The sequence below is a fragment of the Athene cunicularia genome (assembly GCF_003259725.1).
Source record: "Athene cunicularia isolate RWA chromosome 3 unlocalized genomic scaffold, athCun1 chr3_part1, whole genome shotgun sequence".
Classification (NCBI taxonomy): domain Eukaryota; kingdom Metazoa; phylum Chordata; class Aves; order Strigiformes; family Strigidae; genus Athene; species Athene cunicularia.
The window spans coordinates 94192686-94214747 of NW_020799097.1; the positions used below are offsets into that span (position 1 = coordinate 94192686).

General features: G+C 44.1%; 1 protein-coding gene across 1 annotated transcript in view; it reads left to right on the forward strand.

The window, feature by feature from the left end:
- Positions 1-12858: 12858 nt before the first annotated feature.
- The window catches only part of MRPL33 (mitochondrial ribosomal protein L33), a 15688-nt gene continuing 6484 nt past the window's right edge, over positions 12859-22062 (forward strand). Inside the window, exon 1 of the mRNA XM_026846279.1 lies at positions 12859-12862. The gene's annotated coding sequence lies outside the window, so the exon portion shown is untranslated. The remainder of the gene's footprint in view (positions 12863-22062) is intronic.

Here is a 22062-nt window from a genome sequence, read left to right on the forward strand (position 1 = left end):
CACTGGTGATGGTTTGGACATTCTCTACATCTAATTTTGGAACTGACCTGAAGAAAACTTAGTTCATTGTATTGAAATATAAGGCATACATGATACTCACACAGCACAACCAATGCTCGCTTGGTATTCTCAGTATCATGAGAATATATCCCCATACTCTCTCTTTGTCAACAGTGCTGTTTACACGAACACCTCAAGCAAGCTTGGAACCCAGTCTCTGGAGATGCCTCTCTCCCAGAGCTCCAGCTGACTTGCCTCAGACCTCAGAGCAGATTCCTGAAGGGGATCTACCTTTCACAAGATCACATCAAAGGCTGTAAAGGAAGCAATACATACTGAAAGGCATATTACCTTGAGTAACTGATAGCACAAAACCACTTACAAAGCATTTCATTCTGATGTCTTCAGCTGATTTAAATTTCTGTCTGAATTGTAATGTAGACCTGAAACATCTGTTTCATCTTGTCTTTGCATATTATTCTGCTTTCCTGTAAGTTAAAAATAAAAAAGAGACAATGCTAGCATAACAGAACGCATATATTTGTAGGAGATGAATTATGCCCTAAAACTTTTACTAAATGTAGCTAATAGCAGGTTAGAGTTTAAAAAAAGGAAAGATCTTAAAAAGGGCATACACTGGTCATAAATAAATTCAGGCTGCAAACTATCAGAAGGTTTCAAAACAACAGCAGTGAAGTTCAGAATAACCTCCTCAGAGGAACAATGGGAGTAAAAAACTTAACTGTTTGAAGACAGATCTTTAGCAGTTGTGGGATATCATTACAGCAGAGGAGTAGATTCAATGATCCAGAAGTCCCTTCTAATTTGTTGTTCCCTTTTCCCCATTTTTCCCCACACTGAAGCTGCCTAGTTACTCTTTACATTCTCTCTGGTATGATTTAGCAATTGCACTGCTGCACTTCATTCTGATTTAGTACAGGTCTCTATCCCTTGTCACCTCCAGGTTTTCTGAACTAGCCACCTGTGTTTGAGTTGTCAGTGCCAAAGAAGGGGCATATTAGACTCCATCAAATCCCTATTTTTTATTTTATTTTTAATTTAGGAACATCTTCCTGTCATTGTTAAAGATTATAAAGCAGTAGATTTAAAAGATAATGGTGCAGAATCTCAAATTTATTTTTAGAACTTACCTTTGTCAGTTGGGGACAACTAAATTGCATGTTGATAAAAGGAAGAGGCACTGAATGTCTCTGATAACTTAGTGGCAAGAAACATAGAGCTCCTAAGGACCTGCATTGGTACTATGTGTCCTTTGTCATAATTTTTCAAGATAAGTAAGCAATTTGCAAAACTGTACTCTTGAGTTAATAAAGTCAAAGGATCAAGAGCTTTAGTCCCTCACCTTGGAAACACAACTGCATGCAAGAAGCCACAGCAGAAACCTGAGAAATAACCATCAGGAGATGCAGAGCTGTAACTAGCCATTGGAAACCCATACACACATAGCTGAGATGTAGCTGTATGGTCTGACAAAGCCTGAGCTGCCCTTGCTCCCATCAGTACTAAAGGGGCAGATGCAGAAACAAGATGTGGAATGTAATGACTGGGAGACCATACAGATTAAGCCAGGGCTTGTGACTGTTAAAATTCATGGAAAACATGTTCCACAAATCCAGCTTTCCGAGAAAAATCAGATTCTAGATTCCTTCTGGTAATTTAAAGAGGCAACAATCTGTTCATATGACCTTCAGCTCAGGCTGACACAGGGGCTGAATCTTAGAATAAAACCTCGAGAACGGCCCTTCTGGGCCAGAGCAGTGGTCCTCCCCACCCAACACTCTGCTCCCAACCGGGGCAAGGTGGGAGACTATCCAGGGAGAGCATACAGGCCCAGACGTTTCCCTCTCCCTTGTGTTTCCTCAGCATTCATCTTTGTTGGATTGAGATGTTAGACTGTACATCTTGCCCATTCCCTTTAGTGTCCGTTTACAGACCTGTTGTCTGCAAATTTCTTTAATCCCATTTTGAGCCTGCTGATGCTGTCTGCCTCTGCAGCCTGCTGGGCCACCAACTTTCAGAAGTTCTCTGCCTAATGCAGTGTAATTTCTCTAATGTGTTTTAAACACATCATTTACTAGTTTCACTGAGTGCTCCCTGTTCTACTGTTGAGGGATTGGCTACTAATGGCTCTGCATTCACCTCAGCCACCCTGATTTTGTGAAGCCGGTCCTTAATCATCAGAAAAATAGCTAAGAGTTGCAATACAGAGTTGCTCAGCTCACTTTTGTCCCTTGCTGACCTGCTCAGCGTGGTTTTATGCCTGGAGCACTCTGGGTGTTACCAAACTCCGAGGGGAGGAAAACGACAGCAAAGCAAATGGAGTGCAACTTCCTTCCAGTGCCCTATTCTCCGCGCAGCTGTTCGCCGGTGATGCAACGGGTCCATTTTGTGGTTAAGAACTGGATGCTGATGGCCTTGTCCTTCTCTTGGGGCTCTGCAGGTCCCTGCCCAGCAGAGGGCTGCAAAGCAGCAAGCAGCATTTCAGAGAGGGTAGGCTGGCAGCCCCGGCGGGGGTGTCAGGGGCATCTTCCAAAGTGGCTTTAATTAATGAGCACATGTGCAGCGAGGAGAGTTACAGCATCCCACTCAAATTGTTGACTTGGAGCAGCTTCTGGAGACAGCCGTATTCTGCTCATTAGGAAAGAGCTTTTTTGCAGTGCCCTTGGATTGGACAGCTCTTGGATTGCACCACGAGATCAAGTCCACGTACGGGCTGCCTGCCTTTCGGCTGCCAGCTCCAAGAGGGTTGTTTTTCTTGTCTTCTCATTCTCAAGGAGTGCTCAGCCAGATGGCCTGTTTTCGAATGCACTGTGCGTTGGTTGGATGTGTGTTTGGAGAGTCTGCCAGCTTCACGAGAAGGAAGAAAGAGCAAAAGAAAGGGAAAAAAACGCCATTTGGTATCTATCTCTGGGACCCAGCCAGAGTTGAGGCTCTGTTTGAAGAAGGGGGGAGTCTTAAGAAAGAAACTCTAGACAAAATTGAAAGCTGGAAAAACTTTCAAGCTTGACAGACTGGGAGACTGAAGTTCTGTACAACATCCATCCACTACCTGGCTCCCTTGCAAACGCGTAGCAGACTCTCCCCAGAACAATAGTAAGAGCAAGCACAAACACCAAGTGTCTGTCTCGCTGCCCTCCCAGCGTACCTCACCTATGGGCTGAGGCACGGAGAGGTGACCAGCCAGCCTGCCCACTGAGGCTGGGTAATGCTGCCTGTGGCTTCTGGGATTTTGCTCTCAGTTCACCAAAAAGGGAAATTACAGCATGCAGCCTGGACACATCAGTCCAGGAAGAGGAGCTGCAATGGAGTAGTATGAAATAACCACCACTACAGCCCAACTCTTGAAGAAGCTAGCTTTAATTTTACTACAGGCTAATGTAATTTTCTCGTACCCCCTTATGTTCCCTTCCCAGAAGTACCTTCTGTTGATTTGGGGCAGCAAATAAATACAGGCCAAACCAGAGCAATGGCTTTTTCCAGCACTGACTGGCAACTAATTTGAACCTGACAAGAAAAATCTGTTGTTGAAGGGAAGGGGGAAGTTTTGAAGTTTGGGTGGATTGTGCTTGGCTTTTTTTTTCTTAACTAGATGTCGTGTTGTGGTAACAACACATTGTTCCAAGCAGCAGGAGGAGGTCTTGTTAAGCAGAGCCGGAGAAAGCCACGTTTGTAACCATCCCCACTGGCTGACACGCCACTGTGTCTTACAAGCAGTCTCGTCTGCTCGCTGACTGAAACCATGGCACAAAGAAGATGGTTGCAGGAGCTCGTGTATCTGTGCGGGTGGGTGTGGTAACTGCAAACCCCGCATCTCCGCTGATTGCATCAAATCATTTTCACTGAACTGATCAGAATTCACAGGCTCGGGGCAGACAGTGTGCCCATGGCAACACCAGCTGGGCTGTGGGTTGCAGACACTCTGCAGGCAGCCAGGGCAAAGGGGGCTCTCCTCACCCCTGCTGCAGGCCACACATCTTGGGCAAAATCTGCTGGTATCTACAGCAAGTCATAAGCACCTGTGGCTTCCCAGACTTCCTGACGGTCACTATGCCAGGTCCAAGAGGTACAGAACATTCACTGCACAGCACAGCAGTAGCAAGGTCAACATTTGCAGTCTCCAGCATGTAAAGAGCAGGATTCTTCCCTGAACGCAGGGAAACATCGTCAGCTGTTGGCAAAACAGTGTCTCTGACACTGAGACCTAGCGGTGCAGACGCCATCCTGGAAGGGAAGGGGGATTAACCAGTTCAAGACAGTAACTACATGACACAAATACGTTCTTGCATGGATAGGAAGGCTGCACAATGAGATCGCCTTCCTTCCCTCTCAGACAGGACCCAATTTTGGTAAATAACCCTGGCATAAAAAACCAGGCTGCAGTACCTACATTCACAGCTAAGATCATTACAAGAGATTTGATTTTCTGTATGCTAGAAAACAAGGTGGGACAGTCCAACTATAAGTTCAACCATTCTCTCCAGGGCTCTAGACTAGAGTTCATTAAACCATTCAGGCGACTGCCTAATTGTCACTGAGTGCTGTGTCATGGAACTGGTAAAGGAAGGATTTCTGTCTTTAATTGCACAGAAAATTCAGGGGTCCAGGAGTCACAAGACTGGGCTTTGCCACAGCTCAATGAACTGCCTTAGGCTAGTTAATACACACCTTGGCAAATGGAAATAATTACCACAACATTCACATGAGTACTGTTGGGAGGAGGTAGCTGCACATTTGCAAAGGTCCTTGGTGCACTCTGGGTGGGAGATCAGCTAGAAACATCATCCAGCCATCCATTCACCCAAGTTGCACTGGCTGTGTCAGACACCAATACCAACCTCTGCATTTTTTGCATATGGTAATTTCCACATGCTTTATTTCATTGCTGCAGTGCTGCCTGACTCCTGGACAAGTTCATCTCCAGCACACTGCCCAACATTGGGCTTCAGGCACAACTTGACAGGTCAGTCTGAAGAAAACAGTATTTCCTCTAAGTTATCTGGCCATGTGTCAGATGTTGTCGAAGGAGGGGAAGCTAGAAGAATTGCTCAAACAGAGGAGTTGGGAAATTTGTGTAATGTAAAGAGGGGGGAGGCCTGCCTTCTAGCATCAGTCCTGGCTGCTCTGCCACCAGCCTTTGTGTATAACTTTTTTAGCCAGTCTGCACCTGGATAGGAGATCTCCAACAGATGAGGGACCAGAGGTTGAGAAAGTCTCCACTCTCCAGCTAGGTGGAAGTCAGTACATACCTCATCACGGCATGGGTGGTATTGTGTTATCCATTATGAACAACAGTCTTGAGTGTGGCTGCACCTAAGTTCAGTAGCATCCACTGTGGTGCTGCAGAGCATGGCTCCAATTTTGCAGCACAGCAGCTCACTTAGGCACCATCCTCCTTCAGTGGCTCAAAGCTCTGAGAGCGAGTGAGCTCCCCAACCCAGTTAAAAAATGGCCACACAGCTCCCTTTCCTCCATGTGGGGTGTCACTCTGCACCCAGAACCTCTCAGAGCATATTCTTCATTAGAAAAATAATGTTGCTAGCAAGAAGAGATGATGAGGAGCACACAGAGCTTCTATTTCCTAGTTCCCAGAAAAACTGTCTGCACTGTGTCTCCAAACAACAGGAGATGACCGGCACAGGACAGAACTGAACATCAGTAGCAAGAATGTGACAGTTAAAGCTGGAGATCTGGTTTGAGTTTAAAGCCTAGATATACACAAAGTAGATGGTGCCTGAGATCCATTCTGCTTATGTTGACAAGCCTACACAGGCCAGGCATGGAGCCAATCCTGTTCTCCTAGAGTGTCTCACTCACATCAGTCCTCTCAGTCCATGAGGTTCCCATGATTTTATTGGTGGTCCATATCTCCTGTAGACCATATGTTTGACATTACTGGGGAAAGCAGAAGTTAAAAAGTTTAGAACTCCTTCTGAAGTTAGGGGAAGGAAAAACTTTAGAGAATGACTTATAGCTAGAAGTAGCTCCATCATTCAGATTCAGAGACCCATTTGACTGATGACTGGAGTTGGATGTAAGGACAAAGATGTTTGCTTTAAAAAATCCTGCTCAGAGGTAACATGAAAGAGTATAAAGTGGAAAACAGCAGAGCACATGTTCAAGAAATTGAACTCTAACACACAAATTCACCACTACCATGCTGACTGGCTTTTAGACTATGACTGCACAGTAGTTCACAAGTCTGTTTTCAAAAAGTGCATGCACATACACACACAATCAGGTACATATAATATATGTAGCTATTATTCATATATGATTTCTTGGCAGGCATTTTACCATGACACTAGCAAGGCTTGACACTGTCTACCATAATATTCTTGTATCCAAGTTAGGATGGGTGGATGGGGTAGACTAGCAGAAGGTAAAAACCTGGTTTAGAAGATCAGGCTCAGAGAGGAGTAGATACGTGTCTTACTCTACCCAGAGGCTGGTAACAAGTGAGGTACTGGAGGGGTCTGTCCTGGGGCCTATCCTGATAAAACATCTTTAGCAGTTGTCTGGATGAGGCAATGGAGTGCTTCTCATCAAATTTGGTGACGATATCAAAGTAGCAGGGGGCAGCTGATATGCTAGAGTGCAGGGCTGCCATTCAGAAGGCCCTGGACAGGCTGGAGGAATGGGCTGATAGGAACTTAATGAAATTCTGCAAGGACAAATGCAAATTCCTGCACTTGGGAAGGAAGAGCCCCTGCAGCAGTACAGCCTGGGGCTGATGGACTGGGGAGCAGCTCTGCAGAAAAGGTTCTGGGGATCCAAGCAGAGAGCAAGGTGGGCATGAGCCAGTGGAGTGCCTTGGCAGCAAAAGCAGCCAAAGGCATTCTGGGCTGCATTAACTGGGTCACAGCCAGGAGGCTGACAGATGTGTTCAGAAGGCATTGGAGTACTGGACCCAGTTTCGGCCCCCCAGTGCAAGAAAAAAGTTGACACCTTGAAGCAAGTTCAGCAGCTGTGAGCAAGATGGTTGGGGACTAGAGCCCTCTGAGAAGAGGCTGAGGGAACTGGACTTGTTTGGCCTGGAGAAGAGATGGCTTTGTAGGGGACAAACAACAGCCTAACAGTTCCTACAAGGAGGTTATCAAGAAGATGGAGGCAGGCTCTACCATAGTGCACAGTGGGAAGACAAGAGACAATGGACATAAATTAAAATGAAAGAGGTTCAGGCTAGCTATAAGGAAAAGCATCTTCACAATGAGGGTAGTCAAGTATTGCCCAAAGAGGTTGTGCAGTCACCATCTTTGAAGGTTTTCAGGACCCAACTGCCGAAAGCACTGAGCAACCTGCTCTCATCCTATAGCTGACCTCCTCCTTTTTTTGAACAGGAGGTTAAACTAGAGCCTTCCTGAAGTCCCTTCCAACCTAAGCAATTCTATGATTGTATGGTTTTGAGAGGTACTTCGGAGCCTGAGCATTATCCACTTAAAGACCAGACACAATACCATGTGAGTTGATTTGCAGTCACTCTGCACAAGTAGAAACTACTCAAACAAAAGTCACCATGAATCATTTGCAAAAAGATTTGTTTGCATAAAACAATTAACTGAATATTTTAGACTAACAAATAGTTGAGCCAAAGTCTGTCTGTCTGTTCTTCACAGCCTGAGAAGAAATGCAATTTCAGTGAAACTTTTCTCTCTCATTGAGGGCTGTCATCTATACATGAAAAAAGATGAGAATGCCAAATACCAAAGCAGATAGAAATATTTCTTTGATTATTACTGTGGCATCTTCCAACTGAAAACTCAGATTGCTTCACTGCTGTTAATTAATTAAGCCTAGAATCACTTATGCCAGGAAGTTTGATATCATCACCCCTTTTTACAGATGGGGAAAACAAGAACAAACTCACTCAGGGCCACTCAATGAGTGAGGGGCAGAACCAGAAATAAAACCTGGGAATCCTGGCTCGGAGTCTCCTCTTATAATCTCTATACAAAGCTTCTTTCCTGTAAAATTCCATCTAAGCTCTTCATAGAATAATTAGAGCCAATTTATTTCCTCACTCGTTAACAATGAAATCTGACAGGCTTTGTACTCAGGATGCTGAAGTTCTGTTAGGGGACCAAGGCTCTTCTCCATGAGGGGAGGCCTGGAATGTCAGTCTTTAGGTGGCTTAGTAGGGGCACAGTTCCAGCTGCCAGGTACTTGAACTCCTGCCCAAATCCCTGTGGCAAAGCTTTAGGGAAGAACTGGAATGTAAATGACCAAAGTGATATACCACAAATATTAGGGAAGAATTTAGACAAATAGCAGATGGTTTTGTAATGATAATGCTTTGCCTTCAGTGGCATTTCAGAAGTATGAAAGAACATTTACTTGCCCTGGTATTAGATTGGCTTCTCTCTTCCTTCGATTTCATTTGCCTATGAGCCACTCAGGCAGTTTTTCAAGTGGGCAAGCTGAAAAAGCTCTGAGACACAGGGAGGTCTGTGGCAGTACTTCAGATGTGCCCCTCAATTCTGTCATCTTCAGCTTCATCGGATACAGAGCACACAAAGTTCCTAAGGGCTTACAGGCCACTAGCAGTGACTTGCACTACCTTGGGATGTGTAGGAAGGTAATGAGTCATGGACTTCTTCCCTACACAAGGGTCACCATCCTCTCCATCATCAATTCCAAGGTTTCCTCAAAGGCCAAGAAACTGAGACATGAAGAGCTCCAGAAGCATTGACCATCCAATATTTTGAAATTGATGACTCTGAAGGTTGCTCAGCATCTCTGAACCACACACCATCACGTTTGAAGCTGGAGCATCCCCAACTAGGGGATGCATTTAAATATGTGCCCTACTTGCTCAGCATCACATGAAGCAGGCTCTGACAGAGGAGGGGCAGACTCAAGATTTCCATGTTAAAAAGCCATTACTTTTGCTGCTCTGATGTATTTTCCTTCTGCAAAGCAATACAATTGCCACAGAGCTTCTGGGGAAATTCTGCATGCCCTCTGCCTTGCTCTCTTCAACTTTTGGCTATATGAAAGCTGTCTACAGAGTAGTATTGAGGACACTGATCATAAAGTCCAAAGACCAGAAGAAGTGAGGGAGGGACCATCTTTTACAAGAAATCCTTGGGGAGTGTGGAAGCTCATCTTCCCTGGTTCTTCTGTGTCATCTGCCCCATCTCTACCAAGTCTCCAAGCTCAGGTCCAGTAGGTGGCATATTTTAATTGACTTTGAACATCTGGAAATAGTTTGCTATTTGTAGTTCCCTCCCTCAAAGCTCCATTTGTAGCTACAAGTGGTTAGCAAATCGCTTCTTCTCTGGCCCCAGATGTCTGCTATGGCCCTTCCCTTTCCCTCTTGGGCATTTTTAGCCACCAGGACAGAGAGTGCATCGCCTCCTGCAGTGAGACAGACTGACAGAAAACAATGGCAGGAAAGCCCATTGTCTTAACATTTGGGGCCAAATCACCTAGGCTCTGCCTGCAGACTTCCCTTGGTCCAGCATTATCTTCGTGACTTATGAAGCAGAAGTTCATACACACCTTCTCCCACAGGGATGATAAGGTTGCAAACTCTCAGGCAAGGTCTGGGGAGTGGAGGGGAGTGTGAAAAGGGGGAAATAGAGAGAAGAGGGAAAGCACAGAGAAGAGCACTCATGTCTGTTGAAGTAAAACTAAAAGGTGTGGGGAAGAAAGGAGGTTGGCTTTGGCTTTGGCTCAAGATCAAAGCCTGGAGGTGGATGTGGCTTTCTGAACTTCTAGCTGAAAGCAGCAGAAAGAGGCTCTTTTTTTTTTTTTTTTTTTTTTTTTTTTTTTTTTTCTTTTTTTTTTTTTTTCTTTACAATACTGATGGCACTGAGAACTGTTGAAAAGGTCCAAAACTGCAGAAAGTGAGACCCAAGGATGCGAGCTTTCCCATTATCCTGATTTTCACTTGGAGGCAGAGAGGTTGGTGGGATTCAAGTGTCATGTAGCAGGGAAGAGTTTAGTCTGTACTACCTCAGTGGCTTCAGAGAGATCAAGAGCAAACACAACCACAACTGCCTATCTGGTTGAAGTTGGGTCAGGGGAGTCTGCAGGATAGGGAAGGGGCTATTTCTTCACCAAGCCCTGTGTTCAGTGGAAGCATGCACTGGCAGGAAAGGAGAGTTCAGCTGAAGCCTAGAACATGAAACTGAACAAGCGGCTTTCTAATGAAAAGCTAAAGGGGAAGTTCTGCAGCCAGTTTCACTGCAGCAAATGACAACAAAACGTTGCCACCAAGGAGAAGGGAGTCAGGTTAATTTGTAATTAGGAAGGGACTGGATACGCTGCTGAGCTAAAATATGTGTAATTGTTGTACGGACACACATTTCTTCTGGGCCTCTAGCTCCTTCAAATGCAGATGAGAATGATGAAAACATTTTCAAGAGAGGATAGCCTTCTATGGTGTTGGGTCTCTGCCCAGAAGTCACACCAGCCTTCTGTTCATTCACAAATACCCCAGTATGTCAATCACTTATGATGAGGTCTGGTAATTGATAGGTTAGAGAGTACTAGATACAGTAACTAGCATCAGTTAAAGCAGCCACTTCAGAAGCTTCTTGGGGTGGTAAACATGCCCTTCTTTCAGTTCTCCAGTTCAGGTGTAGAGCTGATGTATAATAATATCTCTCTCAGATTTTCTTGCATACCAAAGGATTCTGGCAATCTACAGGAAACAAGGAGAAGGGCTCAGCTAACCCAAGAGTGGCTGGGGTTTATGTCCCTTTCCATCCTAAGACACAGGAACATTTTTACACATTAGCATGCTCGTGTCTCACTGTGGCTCAGCTGGGATCGATGGCAGATGGCACAGTGACTTGTCCACAAGGACTAACAACACATGAAAATGTCTTCTGTGGTCAGTGGAGCTGTAGAAGAGACCTCTACAGCTGTTCATCTTAACAACTAACAACTAATATAACCAACCAATAGGAAGGTTGCTGTAAATTCATCAGGCAAATATTATTCAACCATCTGAAGAACGGCTTGACTAATGAAAAGGTTATTTGTGAATAATTCCAGAAGGATGGTAACACATTGGAAAAAGTACAGGGAAGAGATACTGGGCTGATTAAAGGACTAGAAAGCATGCCTTACAGTGAAAGACTCCAGGAGCTCAATCTGCTTGAACAAAGATCAGGTGAAGGGTTGACTTGACCACAATCTCTCAGCACCGATATAAAAACAGAGGTTTGATAATGGAGGGCTGTTCTCACTCCCAGACCAATAAATAAAACAAAGATAGAGAAATAAAATTGGACAAATCCTGACTAGAAAAAAATCATGAGTTTTTAGAGGTGAGAGTAATTAACCAGTTTATGTAAGGCTTCTGGTAGATTTCTCCATTCACTAGTGATATGTAAAAAAAAAAAAAAAATATCCCTGAAAGTTACTCAAGTTACTCTGTATTTCCAAGAAAAAGCAATTCAGTGTGATCCTACAGCCTACAGTATGCAGGAGCTCAGACTAATGATGCCACTGGCTCCTTCTCACTTTGTAATCTCTGAACCAACGAGCAAGTTACTCAGAACTGATAGCAGAAGGTAAGGTGCTGAACATACCAATACACCGTTATTCAGCAAGGACGTTTGTAATGACTGAGGTGATCGATGGAAAGATTCCTGGTGACGACATCACCTTGAGTAATCACTGTCTACAAGGCACACCTTCACTCTCTTTGTTCTTCAAGGAGCAAAATCCTATTTGCAGATGCCTTTTGCCCCTTGCTGTGCCTATATCTCTTTGCCTTCCACCAGGGAAAGGAACTTAGCACTAACTCAGGAAGGATTTGTGAGGTTTAACTCACTAATGGTTGCACAGTGCTTTAGGAGCCTCATCTGGGGGATTCAGTCTATGCCTGTGTGATCCCACTCACTTGGACAAACGGGGGGAGGCACTTGCCTCCTCATATCTGGCAGCTACTGCAATAACAACTTTAAAAATAGATTCTGGCAGAGAATTTAAAAAATTAAGTGTCCCGACTTTAAAGGCTAGATTAGAGAAGGCTGCTTGATCGAGTAATTCACAGGCAAATGAAAAGTTCCTTCAGTTATGGCTGTGTATAATTTGTTGAATAAAGAGAGTCACTGCCTGAAATGTTCCCAGTTTCATGCAGCTAAGAAAAAAAATATGCTGCTCTTCTTGTGGCCAAATGCAAAGCCACTCTTTAGATCATGGGATAATGTCATAAGGGTTTGGTCTGATTCATTTTAAGAGAGGAGGTTTTCATATCAGTGAACAAGGCAGTTCAGAAAATCAGTTCAGCCTCCACCCCATCAGCAGATTTCACATCTAAAATCATAACAAAAGCTGCTAGAAGGGAAATAGGCCCGCTGCCCAGCTGCCTTTCTTTGCGTATCTACTTGAAACCAATCTTGCAGAAAGCTCTTAGCCTCTAGACTGAACGCTAGTTGGAGCTGAAATAAATATGAATGAACAATGGTTAGGATGCTCAAGAACTGACAGTTGGTAATGTGGTAATGTGGTTGTACTGGAAAAGAAGAGAGGGACTGGTGAAGACAGAAATCCATGTGTGTGGATTCCTTTGACAGTGGGTTTGTTTTGTTGAAGTATAATAATTTTGTGTATTTCTAAAAGCTTTCTTTTCAAAGACCTCCAACTTTTTTACACATAGGGAGATAAAACTGTCCTTATCTTAGAGCTGCCAAGAGGTACAAACAGGGAAATGTAACTGTCCTTATCTCAGAGCTGCCAAGAAGTGCAAAGAAAATGAACTGCTGGAGACCACACAGGAGGACTGCCTAATGTAAGGCACTTAACTGAAAGATCTAAACTGTAGTTCTCATGCCAACCTACAGCTAATGGAAAGAGATATGATTTCATCTGCTCTCTGTAGCAGCGTGTTCCCCTAGATGACTACAGCAGTTGATGAGGCTTTAAGTAACTCAGGTTGGATGGGATGAAGTTAAGACCTCAGCCCAACCTTTTTATGCTTTGTTTTAGCTGAAACTCCCTCCGCAAAACTCACAAAAATCAGTGGGAAACCTCTCGAGGATGCCAATGAGCTTAGAAGAAAGCCATGCAGCCTTGGTGGTTACCACTTTGTTTTGGGAATTTCAGTCTAGATTTTCAAAATGGTTCAGCTGCTGGTACCAGCCCACTGCCAAGACTGTTTCATTCAGCCTGAAGGAGTGTCATTTCCTGTGAGAGAGGAGTTGCAGTATTACCCCAGTGACAACTCTGAGCCATGCATATGGGTCAATTGCTCATGTTTCTGAAGTGGCTGGGGTCCTGGATGCAAATGCACTGGAAGATGTTCTCTCTGTGTATGCTGTTCCACTGCCCAGGATTTCTGGATAGCCAGTCATACTGGAAAATTCATTATTTTGCTCAAGAATCTCAGCCACTCCTATCTAATTTCGGTTGATCAGCCAGTGAGTTATAGGGTCCTTCTGGAACAGAGACAACCTTGCAGGAAGCAATGGCAAACAACACACAGAGCAGGCAGATACTCCGTCTTCAGGCTAACACCTGAGATCTCCACAGAGTTATGGAAGATTTACACAACCTACCCATCCTGGACGGCATCATCAATTGCAAGTTGTTCCCTTTCTCGAGAAAAAAATCAGAATCAATCAAATGGTCTTTGCTCTTTGTTGTATTTCAGATTATTTGACCTTTCTGCTCAGCTGTTCTAAGAATGAGAAAATGAAGACAAGGCTGGCAACTGGTAGATCTGCTTAAAAAGGTTAAATGATAAATTGCATCTGACTGAATGAAGCCAGGAGGCCTACAGCATTTCAGTCTCTCTAAATCTTGGGATTTTATTGAAAGGGGTGTAGTTTAATGTGATATGAACATGAGCAGCAGGGCGACATGAATGCCCTATTTCTAAGTTTACTCTCATATTACCAAAGCCTTTGGATACATATGGGCATACTGTCCATACAGCCTGGCACTTGGGAAGGACCACTGACCAACCTGCTGTGGCTCTCACTTCCCCTCACAAGCTGAGTATGTTTCACCAAGGAATCACACAGCTCCTTGTAAGCTGAACTCATCACTGCTGTATCTGACCATCTCCATGCAGGGCCAAAACCAGGACCTCTGAGGACTTGCTGGCAGTAGGGCAAAATTTTGGTCACAGCAGTATCTGAGGTGTGTGCGTCTCGGAGGGTCATTTAGGCTCTTATAGAGAGTCTGACAGCTCATGATGTCAGTGATATCTAACACCAGGAGATTTAATGGGAATAAGGAAGCAAACTGCAGAGAGACATAAGCAGGCAGTGATTTTTTAACTCTATCAGTGAAGGAAACCTTTCAGCTATTTCTCTGAAAGTCTGTTCTCATATCATTCCTGGGAGGGACCATGCAGAGCCCAGTTCTGGGGAAGAGCCACCCAAGCATTTATAGCAGCTGGAGATGTAAGATACCATTGTGGCTGAAGAATGGGCTGGGATTCTTGTCAAGGTACCAGTTAGTCATTGGTCTCAGCGTGCTGCTCTCTGAAGACAATGCAGTGCTGGGTCCTGACTTCACATAAAAAGAAGGAAAAAGAAACCACCAAAAAAACCCCAACAGGGGGTATTTTCCAAAAAAAAAAAAAAAAAAAAATAAAAAAAAATTGTCCTTTTTTGGATGAAAAACTGAAACCCGTAGACTTTTCTATGTAAATTACTTGATTTTTTTTAAAAAAAAAAAGACAGTGAAAAATGTTTACTCTTTCTTTTACTCATCTTTCTCCCCTTCTCCCCTTCCACTTTTCTCCTGTGCCATCACTGAAAAGGGGGTAAGAGGAAAACTGAATATAAAGCCTGGGCCCCCCAGGCTTCTGAAGAGAGTAAAATCACAGGAAAATTTTTAAACAATGGGCTATAAGCAGCTTCACATCTTGACAATTGACACATTGAACTCCCCCCCTACTCCCCATAGTTTCTGTGTTCTTCAGGGAAATCCATTTGCCCCTGGGGTTAAGTGCTTCAATTATTAATCCAGGTATATAATCAGGGCTGAATACAGGCACTATGTGAAGCGTGACTGCTCTCTCATATGATTGGGAATATTCTCGAAAAGTGTAGACAAGGTGTGACCTCTCTGTGTTTTTGTGTAACTCTGCTCCTAATTAAATTTCCTAAAGATGAGTTGATCGGCATGAGACCTCATGTGGGACAGGTAAATTGGTACAGAGGGTTTTTATTCTCTCTGCTTTCCAATTATTATTTCATGAAAAATACATCAGTTATAAAATGTCTGGAATGGATCCTGAGCTACATATGGAAGTGGATTGTTTGCCAGTGCCGGATGCTACCGTAACATGTACGTCACCATGCCTTTCTCAGTTGGTGACTAGTAGTTTGCAAAGTCTGGGTGAGTATGGAGTGATTTTACCAGACATGAGTGAGATGCTATGTAAAAGCAGTCGTATGGTGTTTGAGGTTTGTCTTTGTAACTGGCTCCAGCATTCAAATACACCTCCTCCCAAGCTGTTGTTTCCTACTCTGTACATAAATCTTCCATCCACTTAGCTTGAATTTTGGTTTTTGCTATGAAAGACCTTATAGATATGAGATGTGATTGCCTAGAGAGGGCGGGCAGATAATCTTGGTTGTAGAGTTATATTTTTCAGTGTTAGCTTTCTGGGTTTGCCCTTTAAAGATATGACAGTTGTATGTAAGTGGAAGTAATTTAGCCCTGGAGGGGTGAAATTCTTTTTTAAGCTCTTCATGTAATCTTAGTTTGTTATTGCAAAAAGATCTCTAACCAGGAGCAACTGGGTCCAATCTGATGCTGAATTATAAATAACTAGAAATCCTGGGGCAGTCCTCTGCAGTGCCGGGGCGGTTGCCAGATGCAGTTGGCATCAGATGTATGTTGAACTCGAATGCATTTGCCTGCATGTCACCCACAGGTATCGCAGACTGGAGGGCAGCTGGGGAGGTGTCCTGCTGCCTGTCCTGCAAGTGGAGGCTCACCAATACCGTCATATTAGTGCAGAGGATCAGATGGGGTGGCACCCTACAAAACTAGCACCTGTACAAATACAGAGAAGAAGACAGTCCTTGCCTAGAAAAGGTAAAAGGCTGGAACTGGCAACAGAGAAGTGCAATGATTGCCTCTGGTTGTTCAGCAGCTCAGAAAACCATTGGAATTGATTTGGCTCTGCAAACACTTTAAAAACAAATTTAATTCCTTTCCAGTAAATCCTTCTGTTTTACTGCTAGTGTGAAACGGCCTGATACTATTTTGCATGCAAGCATGAGGTCACTACAGACAGTACTGGATTATGTGCACTCTTCAATGGGAGCATCATGGTTTCAAAATGACGCAAGAGTATTTTTGTACTGAGGAAGTGGTGAGATCTTCAGTTACCCAGAACTAGGTCATCAGAAGCTAGTGCAGGGCAGGGCTGGGAATATCAACCTACCAGTCTTCTCCCGCTCCATCTGGAGCATGGACTGGGTCATGTGAGCAGGCAGAATGTTTGGGCAGGAATCTATCTAAGGTCAGGTGCTACGGACCAGGTCTTCATCATATTTACATCTATGATTCTGAAGCAGCTATGCCCCTTGGACACTTACTGAGGTTAGACTAGATAGCAAGGCACCCTTAAAGAACTGGACTAGAGTTACAGGATCAGTTACCTCTAGAAGCAACACCTATTTCCTGTAATGTTGAGGGTAGAACCTGTGTTGTAAGAGTTGGGAGAAAAAGGAAGGTGAATGCTTTTTCTGGTTCCTTTGGGTAGGATAACTTTTGGCAAAACCGATTCAGTCTAGCTTTGTTTTGTGGGCAGTTCAAGAATATCTTGGTCTATCTAATGATGTGGGGAAATAACCCGTTCCTTGTCAGACAAGGAATATTTCCAATCAGCTCGCTTGAGCTATGTTCAAGTTATTTGATCTAGTAGTTTGACAGCACTGAAGAGTTTAACATGGGCTAAAAGGTGACTGGACTGTACATACACCTTCAGCGATCACAGACCCCTTACAACAGGCCACCTGTGAATACTGGTATAGTCCTTATCTTGTTAACCTAATGGGCTGCCTCCCCTTTACAGGAGGAAGACTTCATATCCAGGGATGTGACAGGGCAAGGACCGATGGACAGTGCTTATGAAATAGAAAGAAGAAAGACAATCTTTTTGCAGAGACTAAGCAAAGGTCACAGCATACACATCATGCATCATCAGGACTTTCAAATTGCTTGTATGTTTTTAAGCAAAATGGGTCTAGGGAGATTACAGCAGATGAAAAAAAGTTTAGGGAAATAGCCAGAAACACTTATGCAAGAGTCTAAGGCTTCAGATTTCTACATACGCACTTGCTGAACCTCATTTCTAGTACTTGTTCCTTTATGATTCCTATTTTTTAGAAGTTTTCATCTCAGGCCTAGCTTGAACCTGAACTAAGCAGACAGAAATGAACGGAACACTGCCCTGCTTAACTCTGTTTTTCTGCTATTCCGTCAGGTGTAAATGACTGACTGGCTTCAGAAGCACAAATGCATAGAAAAAGGAGCGATGATGCATTCACTGCTTGCAGTGATCAAGCCCTGGGGCCTTCTCAGCCTGGGGTACTCAGATCAAACTGCCATCAAACCACATGACACCACAAATCTACGTCCCTCTCCTCCTTCCCAGCTCTCCGCCCTTCATAAAATCCATCAATATTCCTACTTCAGATTCCCCAGACACACTATTACCAGACACAGACAGACAGACAGACAGCCATCAGTTACTGAAGTACATCTCATAAGTAGCTCACTAAAGAGCCGGCTGGGATAAGGGAGGGAACTGCTGTGGGTGTATTGTTCCAGTCCCATCATTTCCCAAAACACTGAATAAAATAATAACTTGTTTATAATGATGCATGACATCAAGGCAATACTTCATAGCAGCACTTGAGCAACAGCTTTGAACCTTATGACCTTCCTTCATGAGAAAGTCTTTAGGGATGCAGAAAGCCCTATCCTTCTGGTTCTCTAGAATATTTTTTTTTTCCAGAATTAAAAAATGGGCAGGACCACATCCACTTGCCACACTTGAACCTTCTTGTTTTCTTTTCCCTTAGAGCTGATCACTCTGGCTTAAAGATGAAGAAACCTTCCTTGCCAAAAAGTGATGGGAATGATACACCAATTCATTCCACAGCAGATTTTTGACAGAAAATGAATCATATCCAGGCACTTGAGCCATTCTTCTCCAATAAGCTACAGGTGGTAAAAATTCCATTCTCTATCTGTGTCACACCATGCTCACATTACAGAATTATCCTCTGCCTTTGCCTTTACCTACCCTGCTTAAAAGTAACTGGCCTTACAGGTTCACAGCTTTCTTTTTGATACACTCTTTCTTTGCCACAATACCACAGCTAAATCCCTTTGTGATACAAAGCCACCAATCCCACCTTCCTTTGATGGTGCGCTAGGTACACTGCCTGGTTGCATTCCATGTTTCTAAGCAATAGAGAGCATTTGTGAACCAGTCAACCTCTTGTATTTCCCTGTTTTACAGTGTAGTAAAAATGAAAGCAATCCAAAGTTTAGATTTAGGGAGAAAAAAAAAGCCAAAAGAAATGAGAACTGATCGTGTTCTCCTGAGAGAAGATCTGCTTTAGAGATGTTATCTGATGCACCTTCTATCCCATCCTCCCCATAGGCAGCTTCTTCTTCCAAAGAAAGGAATAATGTCTTCAGCATCAGTGTGGGTGACTTATGTTGGGGTGACTACAAAGTCTCAGGGCAGTCCCGCTGATGACTTAAGCTGCTCTGTGTACAAAAACCCCATGCATGGAAGGCAAAATCCTTGTTTTGTTGCCCCCAAAAGGAAAGAAGGTTTAGAGGCTTGCTAAAAACAACCTTCAATCAGCTGTGCACATCTAGACAATGTTGTCTTTAGTGTCCCAGATGGTCCCAGCTGTTGGCATAAGCAATGACAATAACATTCATTTCTTTGCATGAGTCTCACCACACACATCCCATGTGAGTCCAATTTTTCAGCTGCCTGCTGATGGGAAGTGAAATTCACCCAGTGAAAAGCTGTCCTTGAGGCCCACAGGATCCTAAATCCTGTGGAAAAAGTCTCAGTGGGGAGGATTAATCGTACGATCACTTCCGGCTACTATCTAATTTTATCTGTGTATCACTGATACAGATCGCAATTCTTTTTATGAGAACCCCTTGACAAACAGGACTAAAAATAAAAAGCAAGAGCGCGGAGTTGGCACAAGCTGTGCTACATGGACTCCAATTTGTATAGCAGGAACTATAATCACTCTGAGACGTGCCCAAGCCCTCAGGCATCCCACGGGATTTCAGTCACTTGTTTACAAGGTGTTCTGATTTGCAGCTGTTTGACTACTGTGGCATTTCAAGAGGGGGTGGTTTGAAAGGATGTTGTTACTTTGGACGTTGGGATTGGGAAATGGGTATTGAAAAATCACACAAGAAAACAGGCGAGTGCTGTCTTTGTTCTTCCCCCCTTACATATGAATGACGTCAGTGCTGGGGAAAGGAGCTCCAGGAACAGATCCAGAGACCAATGCTCTGTAGGGAATGAGCAGGGAACAGGTAAAGCCCTGAAAATGGAGCCGTGCCCTAACCTACCACACCTGTATCTGGTCTAGGGGGACTAAGCTCCAGAGGTAAGAAGGGAACCATCCAAGCCCATCGCTTTTCTGCCTTTTCTATCAAGGCTGCCAGCAAATAAATTGATACTGTGCCATGGACACCCCCAAGAACTGGGCTAAAGGCTGTCAGCTCACTTCAAACAGGCCAGCAGCTGAAATGGATTTGGTCACTGGCTCAAAGTGATTTAGCAATTGAAATGGCTCTTTCCATCGTTCCTGCTCTCCTGACCTGGACAGTTCCTCTTTCAGAGCTGCATTAAGCTAATGCCCACTTTCTTCTGGGCCCTCTTGGGATAATGGATGCAGATATGCAGAAAGAATGTAAAAATCCATCTGTTATCTGGGATGAGTGATTTGCACAATAGTGCCCATGAGTGTTTGTTTAACACTGCGGACAGCAAGGACCTTGCTAAGTTGTAACACACGGAGAAAGGGAAAGCAAGAAGAGAGGAGAATAGCCTGGCAGATTTAAAACTATGTCCACCGAGCTGTGTGCATTTTTTGGCTTAGTTAGCTGTTTGCGTGTTTTTTGTGGGAAACCAGGAAGGACATGTGGAGCTTTTCCCAGGCTTTAGAGTGTTATTCTCTTGTTTCCAGCACCGGGGTTTTGTATGCGTTAATTGACAATAACTCATGTAGAAAATATAGCGCCAAGAGGATATTCACCTTTGCAGACATTTCACCTGCTGCCCCTCTCTCCTTTCCTGTGACTTTTTCAGATGATGACTGACTTGATGTGCCCTGTGTGCTTGAAGAAGTGTCACCCCTGCCAACTTTGGACGCAAGCCCCTTGCCTGCCCAGTGTGTGCCAGCAACCTGATGGCACTTTCTTGGCAAGGAGCAGCAATCTCCTTGCTTCCTGGAGGTAAAAGAGGGCTCAGCCCAGAATATAAAGCATAAAAATGGGAAGAATCAGTTTGATTATAACATGACAAATAGTTGTTTTTCTAGCTGAAATAAAACCCACCCTGTGTTTGATTCTGAGTGACACTGATCAGCTTGGCACCAGCAGCTTCTCCGCTGGAGACATGAGTGACTTCTCTTTAAAGCAAGCATCAGAATTATCAAGGCTGGCATTACAGTTCATCACACTCCCTGCTTTCTCTAGGCAAAGTTGAAGGAAAAATCTGCATTTGCATTGCACATGACATCGAAGATCTCAAAGTACACGACTTATCCTAGCCCACACAGCAAATCTGTATCCGAGTTGGGGTCAGAAATCTTGCCTCTCTCTTCCTTTCTCCAGCCAGGACGCCTTTCCCCAAGGTTAGCTATGACTACTGCCATCAGGGACGTACTATACTGTCACCACCTTGCCATACATACCAGTTTCAGACTCCCTGTTTTTCACCCATAGCTATGGAAAACTGTCTGCAGAAGAGGCTGCTAGAAAGGAAGTCGAAGACTGCTGAAGTCTATTCTAATCCACGGTGTCTATATTTATGCAGCCCTGTCACAGCAGAGCAGAGAAAATGTCACTGGAACAGTTTTCTTTTTGCCAGCAGGCAAGAGGTTTAAAAAGAGGCAGTATAACCTCTATTTGATGATGTGTTTGTACAAATGTTTAACTTGCTATTTCATTTAAAAATCATCTTTAATGTTGATTTATATTCCTGGCAGTGAAGTCAGGAGGTTGGCAATCCCATTCCATTTCAGTCTGTGCTCTGACTGAGGCAGTAATGCAGATCAAAGAGAAGTAGTCTTACAGCACTCACATTTTATCATCCTGAATGTTTTTAAGTTTTCACTCTGATATTCATGGGCAGATTATGTAACTACTAGATTTATACTTCTGAAGGCCAAATAGTAAAGACTGAAATGTTGTATCATTAAGAGGATGTATTTGGAAATAATTGAATTGAAACAAGGAACAACATATCAAGTGAACGCTTGACACCAGCAGCACTGCTTTCCTTGAGATGTCATCTTACTTCAGTCTTTTACAGGGTCAGCTGTTTGTTTTCATGCCGTAGAATATCAAATTAACTGCATGTTATTACACATTTGAAGACTTGCTTTCCATCTAAGTATGTCAAGCTGACATTTTGATTGTCTTAGTAATTGCTAAATATTCAAGGACTTGAATTCCATCATTAACAGTTTACCTAATTGGTGGGAGAGGGAGAAGCAAGCCACAGACTTCTGTGAATTCTGTAGATGGTAAAGACTTACAGCTCATTATCCAACTGGTCAGAAAAACATGAAAGCTTGCTCTGGTGGCCCCCTCGAGCCTCCCTGCCCACTGCTTTTGCCCAGCATCTCATAACTGCGGACAGGTTTTGTTGCCCAATGCTCTGGGGACCCTTAACACGTAGCAGCACCCCCTTTTTTCTACGGAAGGGAGCACAGGCAGGCAGAGGCGAGCCGATGCGCCGAGGCATGAGGCCGCTGCGGCGCAGGCCTCAGACCCGCTGCCGGTCAGTGGGCGCGGGCCCCTCCTCACGCCCCCAGGGGCTGGGGGGCTGTCGGAGCCGGC